The sequence below is a fragment of the Xiphias gladius genome, chromosome 24 (assembly GCF_016859285.1).
Source record: "Xiphias gladius isolate SHS-SW01 ecotype Sanya breed wild chromosome 24, ASM1685928v1, whole genome shotgun sequence".
NCBI lineage: Eukaryota > Metazoa > Chordata > Actinopteri > Istiophoriformes > Xiphiidae > Xiphias > Xiphias gladius.
Window position 1 is genome coordinate 25,288,422 of NC_053423.1, and position 18,634 is coordinate 25,307,055.

The 18,634-nt window shown below is 46.2% G+C and overlaps 1 protein-coding gene across 4 annotated transcripts in view; it reads right to left on the minus strand.

The window, feature by feature from the left end:
• LOC120786599 (semaphorin-6D-like) overlaps positions 1 to 18,634 on the minus strand; it is a 163,937-nt gene that overhangs the window by 81,129 nt on the left and 64,174 nt on the right. For 3 of the 4 annotated variants that reach the window (XM_040122119.1, XM_040122120.1, XM_040122117.1), the window contains one exon: positions 2,433 to 2,569. The gene's annotated coding sequence lies outside the window, so the exon portion shown is untranslated. The remainder of the gene's footprint in view (positions 1 to 2,432; positions 2,570 to 18,634) is intronic. The other variant, XM_040122118.1, reaches the window with a different exon arrangement.

Sequence of the window (18,634 nt, forward strand, 5' to 3'; positions counted from 1 at the left end):
ATTAATTCACTACTTTCTATCTTCTGTCTCTCCTTCCTCTCTCTTTCCAATACTTTCCCAGCTGCCTGATTATTTTCTTTCTTTTTCTTTCCTTCCTGCGCTCCTCCCTCCCACTCTGTTTTCCTTTCTTCTTTCTTCCCTTTTTTCTCTCCCTCCTTTTCTTCCCTGCGCTCTCTCTTTTTATTTCCTTTTTCAGCCTTACTTCCTCCTTTCTTCCCCCATATGTTCTCCCCTCCTCTTTATCTTTCCATCTTTATTTTCTCCATCTCTCTTTTTTCCTTCCCTTCTACCTTTCTTCCTTGCTTTCATCCTTTCCTCTTATTTCTTTCTTCCTTTATTTTTCTCTTTCCAGTCTTTCTCCATCACCAAAGGTCACTTTCTCAGCTCAGTGACATCCCATTATCTGGTTACCACAGCAACAGCCACACATGGCTGACTAGTGACACTATGCTCTGTGTGTGTGTGTGTGTGTGTGTGTGTGTGTGTGTGTGTGTGTGTGTGTGTGCTGGTCGGGGGTGGGTCTGAAAACCGGGAGCTGTACTTGCGGGGACCAAAATGCTGGACACCAGCAGCTCAAATGGCTGTCTGAGGGTTCAGACCTGGTTTTCGGGTTCAGTTCAGGGTCAGGTTTAGGTCAGGGTTAGGCTGAGGGGCTGGGGAATGTCTGCTGACAAACTGTTTCCCTGTCTATCTGATTCACTGACTCTTGTTTTATGGCTTTTTTACTTTTTTTTTTATTTGTACAATAAACTATAAACTTTTATCATAGTTTTTTTTATCATTCAGACCTCGGACGTTATGACGTTATTATCTATTTAAACACTGTCACTCGGTTCAATGTTGTGAGATCTGACCCCGCAGCTGTGATTGACAGCAGGTCTGTGTGACCTCTGACCTCTCAGCCAAACACACACACACACACAACGAGCAAACAAACACGACGATCCACCGTGTGTGTGTTACCCTCTGACCTTCCTCTTCATATCATCCATTACTGCCATTTGAATAAAACAACCCCTGGAGCTGGTTTTCAGTTGGACCCGTCTTAGTTTTGCTCCTACACAATGAAATAAAAGACCGAAGAGTCCACCTGACCCTGAACTACGCAGGTGATGACAGCATCAGGAAAAAGCCTCTTGCCGCTCCTGTGACGATGATGTAGATTAAAGACGGACATATGGAAACTTCACCAGGTGTCAGCCGCAGGCTCGGGGTTTATGCCCTGGCTTGTTTCAGAGCTGTGCTGCCGTGCGTGGCAGCCGGTGGCGCAGCGAACGCTGCGCAGACAGAGGGGAGAGTCGACTCCACTAAATCTCAGCAAACCCCGGAGGCAGGTGTCCCGCCGTCAGTCGAGAAAGTGCAAGCGGAAAGAGTCAGGTTTCGGGATCCAGACCACACCTCAGAGTCCATCAGGAAGCGCTTCGAGAAACACGAGCCGAAGCTTCTGGAGCGGCCCCCACAGCCGCATCACTGAAAACCTGTGGGTAGATGTTGAAGCTGAGCCTGAAGCCATCTGCAGGAAGAGGCTGAAAACCCATCGTTCAGGACCAGAGAGACTTTTATACCTGCCACAGCAAGAACTAACAGAGCATTAACATTTTAGTGTCTCCTCTTCTGTGACTAAATATGGAACTTCCCCAGAGGTGGACAACCTTTGCCTCCAACTGTGTATTGATGATCTGATCTGATCTGATCCTTCTGTTCACCTCGACCTTAAATCAATGTTCCTCACAGTGAAATAGCAGCTGCAGACAGCGAACCTGGCACATGATCCAAACACTGAAGCTGGGCGGCTTAACTGGAGAATGTGAGGCCTGAAGCTGAAGTGAGACCAGCTGAGGAGACGTCTCGCTCTGCTGGAGCTGTGGGAGCCGAAGAAACACTCTGGGCACGGTGCGGAAAGGAAAAGAAGGGATTTTGACCCGGTTTGTTTTAGCTGATAACAGTGTGATAAAATATGCTTCATCAAGAAACTTCGTTTAACCTTCAAAATGTCCAGCATCTTTGGGAAATGCAAACTTCTGACTCTTTTATTTTTCCACGTACAAATAAATGAGCAGAATGTTCAAGATTTCATCCTTTTGAACATTTTCCAGCATCATTTTCAACTGATTCCTATTATTAATTTTTTAATCATTCAAACTTTAATCTTGGCGTCATCCTTTGGACTTCGTCACGTCATTTTGACATTAACAGCATTCAGGACCTTTTCAGAATATAGAACAGGTGTGCGCCGCTCCTCTCGTCACTTCCTGGTGTCGCCAGGCCTGAATTTGACATCCCGGTCTTTTCCCGACCTTAACCACAGTGGCGGCAGATCAGAAAAGGCCACAACATTGTCTTCTGTCATTTTGTTTGGAGGAACAGTCTGAAAAGAGCCTTGGAAAAATTTCAACATCCAAACTTAATCGAGATAAATTTCAGACACTTACAGTCTAGAACTCTGCGGTGACCGACAGGTGAAGCCTCCAGCCGGTCAGGTGACAGTAGTGACAGTACAGGAAGTTCTCACTGTGGTCCAAGAAGTAAAGAGGAAGTCCGGAGGCGGGGGTGGACCCCCTCAGACGTCCTGCAACAACATAAACACAAAACTAAGTTTGGACATTAGAGCAGAAATGGTGTTTTTCAGCATAAAGTCGTGGCGTAGTTGTCGTGTTCCAGGACCAACGCAGCCACGATCTGCAACGCCGAGCTTCACTAACCGGCTCCGGGTTTTGATTTCCTGAACGGCACCGAGGGATTTAATGACATTTAGGTGGTTGCCTACAGCGACAGCAAGATGTGTCACTGCAAAAAATGCCGGCAGTGTAATCTGGATTGGACCTGCAGGAGGGAAAAACATCTCCACCTCTAAGGTCTGGTGTGACCAACACCTGCAGAGACAATCTCAACTTTTCAAACCAATTCTATCGTTCAAACCCACAGAACTTTAGTTTTTTTCTTTATTTTAAGTTTCCCTGTCCTTTTCTTCTTTTTTTAAATGGCAGATATATATTTGTTTTTGTCACTTGGTTGAAGTTTCACATAGCTTCATTAAAAAGCTGTAACACACTAAGACAAAAACCGGCGGCGGCCTCTTAATGAGCAAAGTTCAGGAGACCTTGGATCTAACATCATCAAGAAGCATTGGTGAAATCACAACAAGCTTCACATTCAAGACAAAGACGCACGTCTCGGTCCCGAACAATATACGAGTTTCTCTACATTCTGACGCTAACTGGGTTTCTTCACCCTGAGGTTTGGAGATCAGGTCTCTGGAGGTTTCAGATCTCACCTGACGGCAGAAATCCAGAAAGACTGAAATCTAATCGGCTGCTCTCCGGCCTGAAGCCAATCTGTCCGGCTCATCTCATTCAAGAGAATCCACCGAGCCGAGACAGAGCATAAACAGGCACATTAGATCATCATGCAGGAAGGAGGAGAGGAAAACCGGAGGGACATTAAAGGCTGTTTGATGATGTTTCCTTCTTTCCTTCAGACTGTCGGCAGGTTAGTGAGCACGAAGAGGAGAGCGTTTAGTTTGAGGTGTCCGGACACCGAGTGGGATTCTCTCCACAGTCAGCTCCTCTGCGCTCGTTTGACCAGAATCCTCCGGCTCTTGAAGCCAGTGTCGCCGCGGGGAGTTTTGCACGAGCTAACCTTTCCTCGTGAGCTAACGGGAGCCGCTAAGACGAGCGGCGCCCAGGTCGAGGCGGCCTCCTCTAACGAGGTCAAACAGCGGAGGATTATGGGAGAATGAAGAGCAGCGGAGGGATACGAGGAGCAGGAGGAGGAGACCTTCAGATACGACACATGATGGATGATCAACGCCGAAGCTGGTTGCGGAGAATAACTGACGTTTGTCACCCTCTACCAGACCTGACGGACAAACCTGCGGGCAGCCGCTCAGATCGCACCGACCCCAACCTCCCGGACACTCAAATGGAAACTTTATTCACGACAAATGTTCTTCGACATACAGTCAGTCGACTCAAACCAACTGGTATCGTCTGAGTGTCAAAGCCAGATGTATCTGGTCCCTCTGAGCCACACAGCTCCACTGCTTCTAAAAACCATCACAACGCACCAGTGAGACACACTGTTGCTCCGGACGACACGTTCCTTCGTCACCACGAACACACACGCTGCAGTTTATTCTGACTCAGTCCCACACACACACCGACACCGTCCTGCTGCCACAAACACTCACTACAGCATCAGACGTGGACTAATCCGCCGGTGAAAATAGTCCCCAACAAACGCAGTGTATCCCCCCGTTTGTTTAATCAAAGCTACAGTGAGCAGCTGTTTGAGGAAAATGACTGAGTCTTCATTTTCCTTTTTTAAATGTTTGCAGCTTCACGTCAGGGATCGGAGATTCATCTAGATTTGGTTTCACTGATATCCCTGTCAGCAACTCAGTCTTGGTTACATCCAACATATCAAACCTTTCAACAACAAATCTGATCTTTATCGTCCAACCACACACACACACACACACACACACACACACACACCCAAACAAACAGAGTTAGTTTTTCATCAGTTTGTCCTCAAACTAATCCCACATGTTTTCTAAAGTTAATCCCCTGTGACTCTCTCTCACCACTCTGTCTCTCTCTGTCTCTCTCTCTCTCTGTAAGTGTCTCTCTCTTTTCCTGCTGTCATGAATTTACTTTTATCACCACCCTGATATCAACTTCACTTCTTCACCTGTCTTTCTCTCTCTCTCTCTCTCCACTCTCTCTCTCTCTCTCTCTCCACTCTCTCTCTCTCTTTCTCTCTCACTCTCTCTCTCTCTCCACTCACTCCCTCTCTTTCTCTCTCTCTCTCTCTCCACTCTCTCTCCTCTCCCTCTCTCTCTCTCTCTCTCTCTCTCTCTCTCTCTCTCTCTCTCTGTCTCTCTCTCTCTCTCTCTCTCTCTCCACTCTCTCTCTCTCTCCCTCTCTCTCTCTCTCTCTCTCTCTCTCTCTCTCTCTCTCTCCACTCTCTCTCTCTCTCTCTCTCTCTCTCTCTCTGTCTCTCTCCTCTCTCTCTCTCTCTCCACTCTCTCTCTCTCTCTCCACTCTCTCTCTCTCTCTCTCTCCTCTCTCTCTCTCTCTCCACTCTCTCTCTCTCTCTCTCTCTCTCTCTCTCTCTACTCTCTCTCTCTCTCTTTTCCCGCCTCATGACTTTATGTAATCTCTGAAAATCCAAACAGCCTAAAAGCTTTATTGGCAGGACTGCAGAGTTCCCGCTGCCAGAGCTTTCACAAGAACATGGTAAGCGACACATAATAATTTGCAAACACGGGGGTATCGAAATTTGAAAAATATCTTTAGTAACCAGTGTTGCAGCACCGATGGCCAATGGCGTTCACTGTAGTTTAACCTACAGCATGTACAGTAGGTTCATGCGTCACCCAGCCGAAGGCTACGCGAGCATTTCTTTCTCCGTGGAGGACGACGTCCAAAAGGACAGTTTGACGTCGTCTGTTTTGCTCGAGACTCAAACATCAGTCAGTAGAACCGGCAGAGGAGCCGCCTCCGGGGCTCGGAAGCTCGGGGAAGGTTGTGAGGGGACCTCGACCACGCCGCACGTTAACACGACTGTGTTGAACCTCACAAAAGAGTCCAACGCACTTCATTAGCAACCGGAGACCGTTTGACACGAGCGTTTTCATGCCGGTGCGGATGGGTTTCATATATTTCACATGTAAAAGGTCAGACACTAGATGCGAAAACACAACTTTCACATGCAATAAAAGTCGGAATAACAATGTAAAAGGTTTTGGTGTTAAAAAGACTATTAGACAGGTCTTTATTTTGAAGAGACTGATATCAGAGACAGGAGGACAACACTGAGGGTAGCGTCCATCGTCACAGCTCAGATTCATGGGCACAGCCGCTCTCCTCCGACCGACAAACCGTTCCCTCCACTGATTCTTTCAAATCGCTTTTACTTTGCCACTTTTCTGACGCTGCCGTCAAGGAAACGCAACACGTCCCGCACGGACGTTTCACATTAAAAGCCTTCCAGTGGTTTTTAAGGAAATGCTTTTAAAATGAAAAATCTGACCAGGGATTGAGAAAACAAAAACTGCAAACTAGGAGTGACTGGGGTCAGACGGTTTACGTGAACGAGCGAAGGCAGAAAAGCAGAGTTGCGAGCGTGACATGAGTCGTGTTGTGCTGATTTACTGGACTGAATTAGTTTGGTTTCAGCCAGAAACCAAACTGCGCTCGTCCTCAACTGCTGAAGGAACCCGGCTCAGAAATTTGTGGAGGTCTCAGGGGTCACACACCTGGAGGCTGACGATCACGCAGACAGAGACACCGTAGGGATTAGCAGGATCCTCGTTCGAGGAATGGGATCAAACACAGGACGCTTGTGTCCTCATCGACGCACCGGTTCCTGGTTTTAGTTTCCCCCCATGTCGGCGGTTCAGCGCTGCTCAACGGTTCCGCGTTGTAAACGTCAAAATGGATGAGACACCGGCCGATATCAGAGGACAAGATCAATATCGTCTTCATCCAGCAGAAGACACAAAGGACAACAGCTCGATGATAATCTGTTCTACTATCAATAAGTGATCGATCAAACCGCGTCGTGTCAGTTATATCAGCGATGGACGGATTTTTAAACAAGGCTCGTTATCAGCCTCACCCTGCCGTCCATCCCTCTGGCCTGAACACGCCCCACTTCCCGTCCCCGTCCCCGTGGCAACACAAAGGCCATTTAACGAGCCGCGTGCTCGTTAGGTCATGAATCATCGAATCCTCCTCTCCTTCCCCTCTTTCCTCCATCTCTTTGATTTCTCTCCTTCCTTCTTTAATGAAGGAGTGTCGACCTCTCCCTCCGAGGCCGCGGATCATTTTCATCCTTTTTTCTCTCTTCCTCACGTCGATTCCACTTTTCCAGCGTTAATGAAAAGTCGACCGCGGCCTCTTTACTATTCTGGGTTTTACACACATCTTCTACCTCTGCTCCGACCTGAGTTTTTTTAAATCTTCATTTCCATTTTTTCACCGTTTTTAACCTTTTTCTGCAGTGGAAGCTTCGGGCCTGTCCCCACCTGACTTTACAAACCCCCGTTTAACGGTTAATGGCTGAAACTGAAAAAGACACTCCAACCGTTAAACGTATCAACGCACATCTCCGACTTTGCTGACCAGACGGAGAATGCGGGTTCTCGGTCTGGTTTTGCTTCGTTTTGTTTTCAGCCGATCTACCTCAACATGAATTATCCAAGAAAAACTACATTTCCCGGCTCCCTGCGTAGAGGTCCTCACGTCCCGGTACAGTTAGTGATCAGTGCAGCCAGGAGCCCTTCCGTCTGCTAAACCGAGCCAAAACTTCTCAGTGTTGTTTTTCCGTTACGTTTTCTTTTTAGACCCAAATTGAGGGGATTTTAATTTGCTATAGAAGATGGAGGGTGGACATGAATCGGAAACGTATCCAGACCTCTTACTTTACCTCCTTCTCTTCTCTTTACTTGTCTTTCTTCCGGTAAACTTGTATTTCTCCTCTTATCTTTTCTTTATTCCCTTTCTTTTCTTGTCTATCTGCTCCTCATCTCTCCTTTTCTTTCATCCTTCTGGTTCCACCTTCCTCTTAATTTTCTGATCAGCTTATCGATTCAGTGGTTTCTCACCATTCACTTTGGTTTCTTTCCTCCTGATGAAAGAACAGACTCTTATTTTCTTTCATTTTTCTTTTTTTTTATTACTATAAACTCTGACGTATCTTCATCTTGTCTTCATCCCTTCATCGCTCTCTGTCTTCTTAAGGCTGCCTGCTAATGACCATGCTGTTCTTCCTTCAGGACATCCCTTTATTGGTTCTCTTTTCATCTTGCTCATCCCCCTTTTCACCTCAATCTCTCCACTCCTCTGTCCTCACTTATCAATGATCTAAAACTCATTCTTGTCTCCTTTTTTATTTCCTCTTTGTTGATTTGTGTCTGTTCTCTTGTTGACGTCCGTCTCGTCTACATCGAAACACTCACAGAAACAAACTCTCATCTCAAAATCAGCTTTTTTTTAAACAGCATTTTGTGCAGATGCTTCCAGTATCTTCTTTGCCTTTAAGAATCTCGCTGGCCTTTGATTTGGTTTCGGTTTTTGATGTGTAATCATCTTCTCCCCTTCGTTGCTGTGAAGCGCTTTGTAACCTGACGTACTTAACGAACCTGGCGGTGAGACTGTTTGTCCACTATGAGACTAATCAATAACAACTATATAAGTTTCATTGACTGAATAACTTACAATTAAAGATCTTTTTAGGAGAAGAAAATGTAAAGACAGTTGACTGTATCTTGCCCATGAATAAAATCAGTGGATCTTTTAAAAAGTGGTGCAGTGCTCGTTCAACACGTGTTTGTTGTCTCAGTAATAGTTCAATATTTGAATCAACTTTCTAATCATCATCATCTCATTTCCACGTCACTACTATGTCATGATGATGATAATAATAATAATGGATCCTATTTGTCAGATACCTGATCAGAAAATACTGGGCCACAAATTCAAAAGGACCGTTGTGACACAAACACTCGTGAGTTTATCAGGTAAACCCAGCTAAAACTAATGCAGTGGAACACAACAGGCCTGTAATAAATCCTCCCTTCACGAAGGTTACGACGTTCCGTTTGTCTTGATCTGTTTGAAAGCGGTGTTGATTTAATGGTCACGTCGGAGGCCGTAATTTGTGCTGCATCTCAACTGGCTTTTTTCAACCCAAGGAAGCTGGGATTCTACATCTGGGCCTCGTTCGCACGTCGGAGCTCCTCATCCTGTTTCTAAAGCTGAAAAAAAAACCAACTTTCGGCCGCTTGTATCCCGAGCGCCTCAGTTCAGTTGCTACCTGGGGGAGGTTGGGAGGTCGACTGGTGAACCGAGAGCTTTTTCATCATCATGACCATCACCATCACTGTAGCAAATGACTCAAAAAAAGCTTGAATGTCAGTGAGTGTTTCAGGTATTTTTACATCCTCCTTCCTCTGCGTCCGTGTCAGATGTTTCATGCCTGTCTGTCTTGATGTCTTGTTTTCCTCCTTGTTCCCGTCCTCTCTCCTCTCTCTGTTATTTTTGAGTAGAAAAGCTTTCGCAGGCTTCTGATTTCTCAGCATCGCAGCTGAAAAGTCGGCCTGTCAGGCAAAGAAACATCTTTATCACAGAAGGGGAGCGTTATTATCAAAGGAGAATCGTCGACTCAGCTCAGGAATAAAAAAGAAAACCATCCTCCAGGTCTCCAGCTTACAGACTTCGCACTTAAGACTCACATTAAGCAATTGCTCAGCTTTGTTCTGCTACACACGACCGACTCCATTTCTTTCACACAGGACACTGATGTGGGTTTTTCATCTTTTGTCCATTTCATCTCCCTGTGCTCTCACCTCTTTGTTTCATCGGTGCCGGTCACTGTGACCTCGCCTCACCCCCACGATCAATCAGTCACTCACTGCTCACCGTTTTCCGTCCGGTGGGATTTTAACATCCAGAGTAAATGAACCTCAAAACGCTCTAACGATCCTTCAGGAGGTCATGAAGGTCTGGAAAAAAAAAAAAAAGAAACCCCTCAGGAATAAGACATCACGTCATGTTCTGACCATCAGCCAGCTCCTGATCCATCGGTCCAGCAGCTGTATCGCAACAAAGGCTCTGGATGGGCGAGTTTATCAAATGTTTTCCTAAGTTGGAGACAAACTTCCCTCTGCGACTGCATGAAGAAAAAACCGTCCTGTCCTCCTGAGAGCAACCCTTCGCATTTCCACTACACTGAGTCCCACAACTGGACAAACTCTCAAATGCTTTATGCTGAAGGGCGGCGGGTATGTCGGTGTTACAGTTTCCTACTTGAAACGAGTGACATGAGGCCTGAACATGCCGTGATGGTGAAAAGGACACTTCCTCAGGGTGACGCTCTATAAGACCATAGTTGTCACAGTTCAGGACTGAGCCAGGTTTAAGCAAAACCAATCAGACCAGTTGCGTCGGGAGACGATGCCCAACAGAAATCAGCATTAGACCTTAAAATACTGTGAAAAATACCACGTCTTCACTACAACTGGGCCTTTTGGCTTCACATGTGACAAATCGCTGCTTTCTTTTTGTCTTATGTCAAAATAAACCGGATTTCTTTAGGTCTTTGACTGTTTGACTAACAATTTGAAGACGTCACCTTGGGCTTCAGGAGACCGGGATGGTTAATTGGACAATTAGCTGATGATGAAAACAACAGTCCTAGTCCACTGACAAGACGCAGCGAGTGAGTCAGGAGCTGTGCACGTGAACATCTGTCACACTAGTTTGTTATCTTTTAACATCTATTTAAATACTTAACGTCTCTTTAACTTCATAATTTGGGTGGGCTCAGAGAAAATGAGCGGGCCTTGCCCATCGAAGACCATCAGGTTCTAAAAGGCTGTTTTTGTCCCCAGTAGGTAACTATTATAACTATACCTGCAATTCACCAGTTCAATCAGTCGACCAGCCACCGGCGCTTCATTAAACTCTCGCCCTCATCACCCGACACGACAAATTAGAAAGCGATTTCACGCTGCTTTGAATACTGTCCAGTCCAGGTGTCTCGTCTCATAATCTGTCCATGCACAGACTGACATATTGTCATCGCTGATGTGTAACCATGTAATCATCCAATTACAAAATCCTTCTGGGGAGCGGGGTCGACGCCAAGAATAGAATCTCTACCTGAAAAGCCTGAAAATGTCAAAATCTTTACATGAATGAATCTGGAACACGCAAACGCGTCGCACGCTTCAAAGAGGGAAAGGTGACGAGCTGCAGGTGGTGGACATGGCTCGTTTTCAGCGGCAGAATCAGAGAAAGAAAAGGAGGAAAAGCAGCAGAAATCTGAGGTCAGAGGTTATACAGGTCTCAGACAAAGAGAAAAATGTTGCCAACAGCAAACAACATGAACTTAATTGGTGCCTTCTCCTGTGGGCTGGAGGTCAAAGGTCAAAACTGACTCACACACTCACGGTCTGTTGACAACAGGGCTGACCTGACTCAAACTAGGCCGGTTCTCCTCGTTGCCTCGCTGCAGCGCGGGGTCAAGGGTTCAGGGTCAACCGATTCCCAACACTGCAGCGTAGCGCCACGAGGGGGGGGGCACTGTGAGCTGCTGTGGCATCCCCCCTATTTTCCCTTACATTTACAAAATCAACTCCAAAAACCTGTGTGAAATTTATTGACAACAATAGTCGATTTTTGATTTTTTTGGGGGGGGGTCATTATTGGTCCTGTATTTTCCAGCTAATTTCCTGAAACCTTCCTCATGATTTCCTAAAAATTAGCTGCTATTGAGCTGTTGATTACTGGGATGCAGCTTGGTCCTAATTATAAGGGGAATGGTGAAAGTGTTAGTTGCTACAGATTATTAAGCAACTGACTCGTTTGAGTTGAGTTTTTATGAAAAAACTAGGAGATGATGCAGTAGATGAAGGAAAAATTGTTTATAAAAAGACGCCAGGATTCATCAGAGTTTCCTAGAAAGACTCTAGAAAATCAGAAATGTTTAACAGCTAAATACCTGCTCATTTTTAGGAAAGCTTCCAGGAAATATTTTTTTTTTAATATGATTCCAAACTGAGAACGACCTTTGAAAACTTCGTTGGACAAAACAAGTCATTTCTAGGCAAAATGACATTTTTTCTATTTTCTGACAATGTATGGACTAAACACTGAAGCAATCAATAAAAAAATAACAAATCAATCAATAACGGTAATCGTTAGTTGCAGCGTATGATATTTACAATGGGTGAAATATTAAAAACCAAGACTCTGTGGCTTCTAGAGCTTTAATCCCAACCCGACTACCAGGAGAGACACCGCTAACACTCTGCTCATACACCCTCAAGACAGGACAAAACCACTCGCAGCATCCACCGGGAGGAGGTCAAAGGTCGCCGAACAGGCGTCAGTGGACGAGCAGAGAAAGGCTGAGGAGGACATTCAACATCTGACACCAGAGACAGTCTTTGAACAGGGACAGGAGCCACCATCTACCCTAATATACAACAACCTTTAGCTGTTCAGGTGCCTGGAGGTCACTACAGGATTGGCCTGACATTTACTTTAGATTTCATCTGTTGACTCTGTTCAGATTTTTCAGCAAAAAACATCATTATCAGTAAACCTAACCTGAAAATGTCCCGTTAGTGGTTGAACAAATATGAAGACAGCGAGGTTTTGTTTCACAGGTTCCCCGCTCTCGGCTGCGCCGCCGGTGTTTAATGCTACCGACGCGTCTCTGTCACCAACACTGGCTGTGGTAAATAACAACAGTGACTAACTGTGAACAGCTGGGCCTGCAGCGGGTTTTAAATCTCCGCTAAACCCTCCGATTTGATCCGTTTCCAGCCCAGCTTCTTCCCCATCTGTCGCTCGTTCGTCCATCCCCAGCGAGCGGCGGTCAGCCGGCAGCGTCTGCTCAGCCACCGAGGGGACGCCACGGCCCGAACACGACCCAGGTCGCCGCCGCAGGACGCAAAGATTTCTCTAGATCCCACACAGGGACTGAAGTTTTTTATGTACCTAGTGCAAAATGAAGAAATCTATTTTTCCTACTCTTTACCATACACATGGTCTTCACCAGCAGATGGATAAACTGAGTTTATCGGCTGCTAAGATTAGGAAATCATCACCGTCCTGATCTGACCCTTGACAGTCGAGCAAACTCCGTCCAACGGTGAAGACAGTGGGAAACGGTCGAAGGCCCTGGAAAAAAACTACAGTGAGGGGACCTTGAGCGGGGATCGTTTTGGTTTTTTTCCCCTTTCATCGGATTCTCTGCAGAAAAATGTCTCTTTAAACCGTCACTTAACACTGGAGCTGAAACGATTTGCTGCTCAGACCATTAATCAATAACAAACATATCCAGCCATTTTTTTTGTTTTTTGATAATCAACGAATCGTTACAGTCACAGACTATCCTTTGGTTTCTCAGACAAAACGAGACATTTAATGACATCACCTTTGGTTTTAGGAAATTTCGATGAGCATTTTTCACTATTTTCTGACGTTCAATTATCGATTGATCAGGAAAATAATGAAAATAATTGTGAGCCCACTTAACGCCAGCCAAAAGTCTATTCGTCTCTGACGTCCGGTGGCTCAAGTTGTCGCCTCACTGCAGTGATGTCGCAGTGTACTCAGGTGTGTCCAGCTCCTTCTGACATCACTGCTGGGCGTGGTTACAGGTGCAACGGACAAACGCAAGATGCCGGTGGAAAAAAGCTCTTCGGTATTTTCTTCATAAAACCCAGACTGTGGGCCTCAGAACTTTGTTCGTTTTTATGACTAAAGAAAGAAAAAAAATCATTTTCTCCTCATCTGCTGTGACACCACAGAAGAAGAGCGGCTGTCTCCCGACCAGAGTAGAAGTCGTACAGCGCCTCTAGTGGACGTTACAGTGATTGACAGTCAGATTTTTGGAGCAGCAGAGGAAACAGAGGATCAGAGATGACAGGATTACACTGGATTCATACAGACCAGATTATCTTCCCAGAGTGCACTCTGTGTGTGTGTGTGTAGGGGGGGGGGGGGATTAGGGTTTTATAAAAGCTCAGAATTGGCGGTATGTAGACAGTGTGTGTCTGAACACACAAACATCGTGTGTGTTTCTGCTTTAACCTTCCATCATATTTTAATACGATCCTGTGAGTGTGTGTGTGTGCGTCTGTGGGATTATGTGGATGGATGCACATTTCACATGTTTGCGTACGTACGGAGGCTAAAACGATGCGTTACTCACCAAAGTTCTTATTTGCAGCCTCAGGGACGTTGAGACATCTGAGAACTAGATAAAGTAGACGTCTGCCGTGTCGCTGCCAAGGCTTCTTCTTGTTTACAACACCTCACAAATATATTGTTTCATTTTTAAAATAAGACTCAGTCATTTTCCGGAAACAGCTGCTCACTGTAGCTTTAATCAAACAAACACGAGCGGAGACGTAAAGCGTCTGCTGGGGACTATTTTCAGTGGCGGATTAATCCACATTTGATGCTCTGCTGAGTATTTGGGGCAGCAGAAGGACGTGTGTGTGGGACACAAAATAATAGTTGGAGGTGATGAAGGAACGTGTCATCCACTGCAACAGTGTGTGTGTGTGTGTGTGTGTGTGTGTGTGTGTGTGTGTGTGTGTGTGTGTGTGCGTGCGTGTGTGTGGGGTTGGGAAGCTGTTGCTGTGGGCAACCAGTCCAGGCAGGTGGCCGCCCAGGCATCCCTCTGAGACCACTGACTTAATGTCGTAAAAGAAAATGGAAGGTGTGTGTGTGTGTGTGTGTGTGTGTGTGTGTGTGTGTGTGTAAATGGACTGTATCTTATCAACTAGTCAAAGCGCTTTACTCTGCACGTGCCACCTTTACCCGTTCACACACACGTTCATACAGCACTTTTTTTCTATACATACTGCGCTTTCCACACACACACACACACACACACACACACACACACTCACACACTGATGATAGATCGGGGGCAGTGTGATTCAGTATCTTGCCCAGGGACCCTTCGACCTGTGGACTGGAGGAGCCGGGCATCGAACCAACAACCTTCCAGTTACTGGACGACCCGCTCACGCTCCTGAGTCACATTTCCAAAAAGTAGAAATGTGACTTTTAGTGATATCACAGCTTTTTCTATTAAAACTACATCATAAGACTTTTAACACTCTCTTTTATTTTCTAACCTTATGTTCAAAATATGACTTTTTCTCAAAATTAGTTTATTCCTGTGACTTGACGAGAGTTTTTTCTCAAGATATTATGAATTTATTGTAAAATAAATTAGGAACTTTTTTGTAAAAAATATATTTTTGTAATACTGTAATATGATTCCTTCTCAAAATATCAACTCTAATCTTCTATTTCAACTTTTTTCCTCAAAGTATCAGCAATTCAGTTTGTAATGTTATGACCTTTTCCTCATAAAGTCACAAACTGGAGAAAAAAAACAAACCAAAAAATATATTTTTTTTTTGAATCAGTGGAAACTATTTAGACACAGTCAGTCTGTTCCTCACACACACATACACACACACACACACACACGCCCGCTGTCTCGTCTTGTCCCTCTTCCTGCTCCACGGATGCCGGTTCCCACGGAAACGCTTCTCGCCTCCTGCCCCCAGCCAATTACATCCTTGAAGTTAGAAGGCCACCAATGGGGGCTCAGCTTGGTGAGTTATTTTTAAATTCCGTGTGAGCGAGACGGACGGAGAGACAGATGGACAAATGGACGCCTCAACGGGCCGACACAGGGAGAGAAGTGTGTGTGTGTAACTGTGTGTGTAGGTTTGTTTCACATCTGAGACTTTCAGTCTTGTTACTGTCTCAGCTCCTCTCTCTCCCTCCCCCTCTCCCTGCTGGTGGACACTGTGACCAGACCACACTGAAGACGACAGCCCTCATCAGGCCGACGCCCACAAACAGCAGAACAAGATGGTGTAACGCGGCGTCTCACTCTGTCAGAGACTGAGTGTGTAGGGAGATGAGTCCTTGTGTAACTTGTCCCGTGGAACGGGTTCAGGTGCCCGTCGTCTCCGCTCAGCCACATCTCTCCTCCTTTACGCTTCCCTCCTCGTCTCCCTGCCGCAGCGCCGTCCCGAGCTCCACCCTGACAGAAGACGTAGTCAGGTCACAGTGGCCGAGCGAAAGCGAGCGCGATAAAACGGCTGCTTTCCTGGAGAACCAACAGGACGAGGCCGGTGTGGACGACTTCACGTAGAAAGCGACAGGCACACGAAAAGCGGTGGCCAACTATTTTCTTGCGGGATTTGGCGACTTTTCAACGAAGCACCGAGCGAGAGAACCAGTGACTTTTAGGGCAGCCTTTAAATTCCTTCCCTTGAGGAGAGTCGCTGATATTTCTGAGTAAAAGCGCCATCGGTGTTTGTGGGCTCTAACTGTGCCTAAGCGACCAATCACCGATCCCCATCGTTTGCCTGGGTAACTACTTCTGCTCTGTTTTTGTCGTTAATGAACAAAAACAAATTCCAGTTAGATTAAAGCTGATCCCAGTCTTTGGATCCTCTCTATTCCTGGTACCTCCAGCCGGCATAGAAGGCTCTGGGAGACTTGGAGGTAGATTCGGACGCCTGTTGATGTGATGGCAGCGGCTTGAAAAACAACAACAGTTGATGGTAACGGTAGTTAGAGTCAGAACCGTCGTTACATTAAGATCTCAGTCATTTGCAAATTAGAGTGGGACGTCATCCAACGACGTCTGGCGGCTTCTGGAGCAGCTCCAGTCACTTTCCTTTGAAAAGAGTCGGCAAAGATCAGGTATGACGGCGACTTCGTTTCCACACACTCAAACGCAACACAGGAAACTGCGCGTTTGAAACGTTTGAGACGACAGGCGCGTGGAGTAGCTCTCACATCACTGCCCAGAAGAGACTTCCCGCCGCGGGGCTGAACCGGTGCCCGTATATCTCCTATCATCTTAAATAACGGCCTGACAGCGGGTCACGGTGATTTTCACAGTGCTGAAGTGGCCGATTTTCCCCAGTTGACCGTCCAGCAGCTCCCACACAGGCCGGCCCGATCTGAAATGTGCCGGAGCAAAGCAGCAGAAAAGCTAAAAAGCTGCTCTGTCAGATGTTTCACAGCCGGGAGATTCATCTCTCCGATGCTTCTGTTGACAGGAGAAACCTCACCAGAGAGTTTACAACCGCTGAGGAGGAGGCTGTTGGTCGGAATTCTCTGGACCGGCAGGAAAAATGCGTCAAATGGTTTGAAATTGGATCGAAATTTGATCTGAGGAAACAAATCCCCCAAACTATCACTCGCCCCGTCCGGTAAAAAGGAACTATCTCCTCCCCTCTCCTTCCTCTGAACTCTCTTTGTCTCTGACGCCAATTTTACACCCCAGTGATCGTCAACACATTGAGAAATCATGAAAATGACTCGTTAAGATGTGTATCTGTCTGCAAAAATAAAACTAAACCGAGTCTTGATCAATGATAAGTGCAATTTTAAGTTTGGCCAAAAAACAAACAAAAAAAAAAGCCAGTCTAAACATGTGATAAACTCTGACTAAACACATTTTAAACACAGAATAAACACGTGATAAAGCTGGGAAAATAAGCAAACGGAACGCTCCGACCCCCTGTGAATTTGGGAAAAACCCCGGATAAACCAAGTTTAAGACGAGACCACATCTTGGCTAAACCCAGCCTGAGTACTAACAAAACCCCACCGGGGCTAAACCTCAGATGAGACCAGACTAGAGGCAAAACTCCGGCTACAGTTTGCGATACTGCAGCTGCCACATCAGAGCTGTGCTGTGCGGGACTGCCCCACCTTCTGCCAGAAACCAGATATCTACAGAGCTCCCCAGGTCCCGAAAGATCTCAAAAAGAGAACGTAGAACGTATCGGCACTTCGCAGGCCCCGTCTATTCTTGGTGGCCTGGGCATGAAAATGGAGATGATACTGATACATTAGTTATGTTAGAGAGATTTCACCAGGAGCAACTGCTGGGTTCCTCGCTGTGTTTGGAAAACTTTTTGGATGAAGTCCTTCAGCACATGGACGTGAACTAAATCAGGCTGAGCTACAGAAACATCGCTTGTTAGGAAGATAGACTCACTGCAGGTAAACACAAATTAAATAATCAGATATCAGCAAAAACCCTAACTGAGCAACACCAAGTAGAGTGTAAACAGGCTCCACTGTGTGCAATGTCTCTGATGACACACACACACACACACACACACACACACACACACACACAGTGACATTCGGTGTGTTGTCATCAGTCGATCTGTCTTTGTTAGCGCCGCTGTTCAGAGCTGGAGGATCAGCTTGTTAGTCTGAGAGATGTCACCCAGCAGGAAATGTCATGCTGTGTGTGTGTGTGTGTGTGTGTGTGTGTGTGTGTGTGGTTTCTGCTGCATCTCAAACACAAATGTCGACAACCTTGTAGAGTCAGGTAATACAGGAGTGTTGTGTGTGTGTGTGTGTGTGTGTGTGTGTGTGTGTGTGTCCTGACCACAACATGACTCCCTTGGTTGTTCGGAGAAAATTACTTTCTGCTGAGAAGTTTACTGTTTGGTCAAAAGCTTCACTAAAAGTCAGGGATGACTGTTCTGATCCGTCTCTTTTTAGACCTGTTTACTTGATTCGCAAGAGGCCAAGGGTCTACGAGTGATCCCTCATACCGAGGCTAAAACAGTCCGAACAGATCCGATCTTTGAGAGAAAGCAGGACGTGATCCCCTTAAACCTGCAACATCTCATTTTTTGTCCACTTGTTGGAGTTGATGCGTTGAACTTGTGATCAAACAGTTGCTTATTGGTTCTGGTCTCCACCAGCTCCTGAGGGAAACCGCTCCGCTACGTTCACCAGCCGGTCCCTGACCGGGTCTGGCTGCTGTTTGCTGCTGAGCAGGTAGTGGACGCTGGCTTTTTACAGATGTTTTCAGTGAAAACATCTGCCCGCTGCGGTCGGAAACGAGGCTATGATGGAAAATTGTGATGCTAGTCACCTTTTTTGCTGTAGTTATATTAACCTATGGAATGCACCGATTGCTCGCCGTTCCGTTGACCTTTGGGGTAAAAGGACGCCAGGCAGGCGGCCTTCGTCCCCGCAGCCGCGATGGAACACTTCCTATGTTGTGTGTCTTAGCGCTTTCAACAGCTACACGGCAG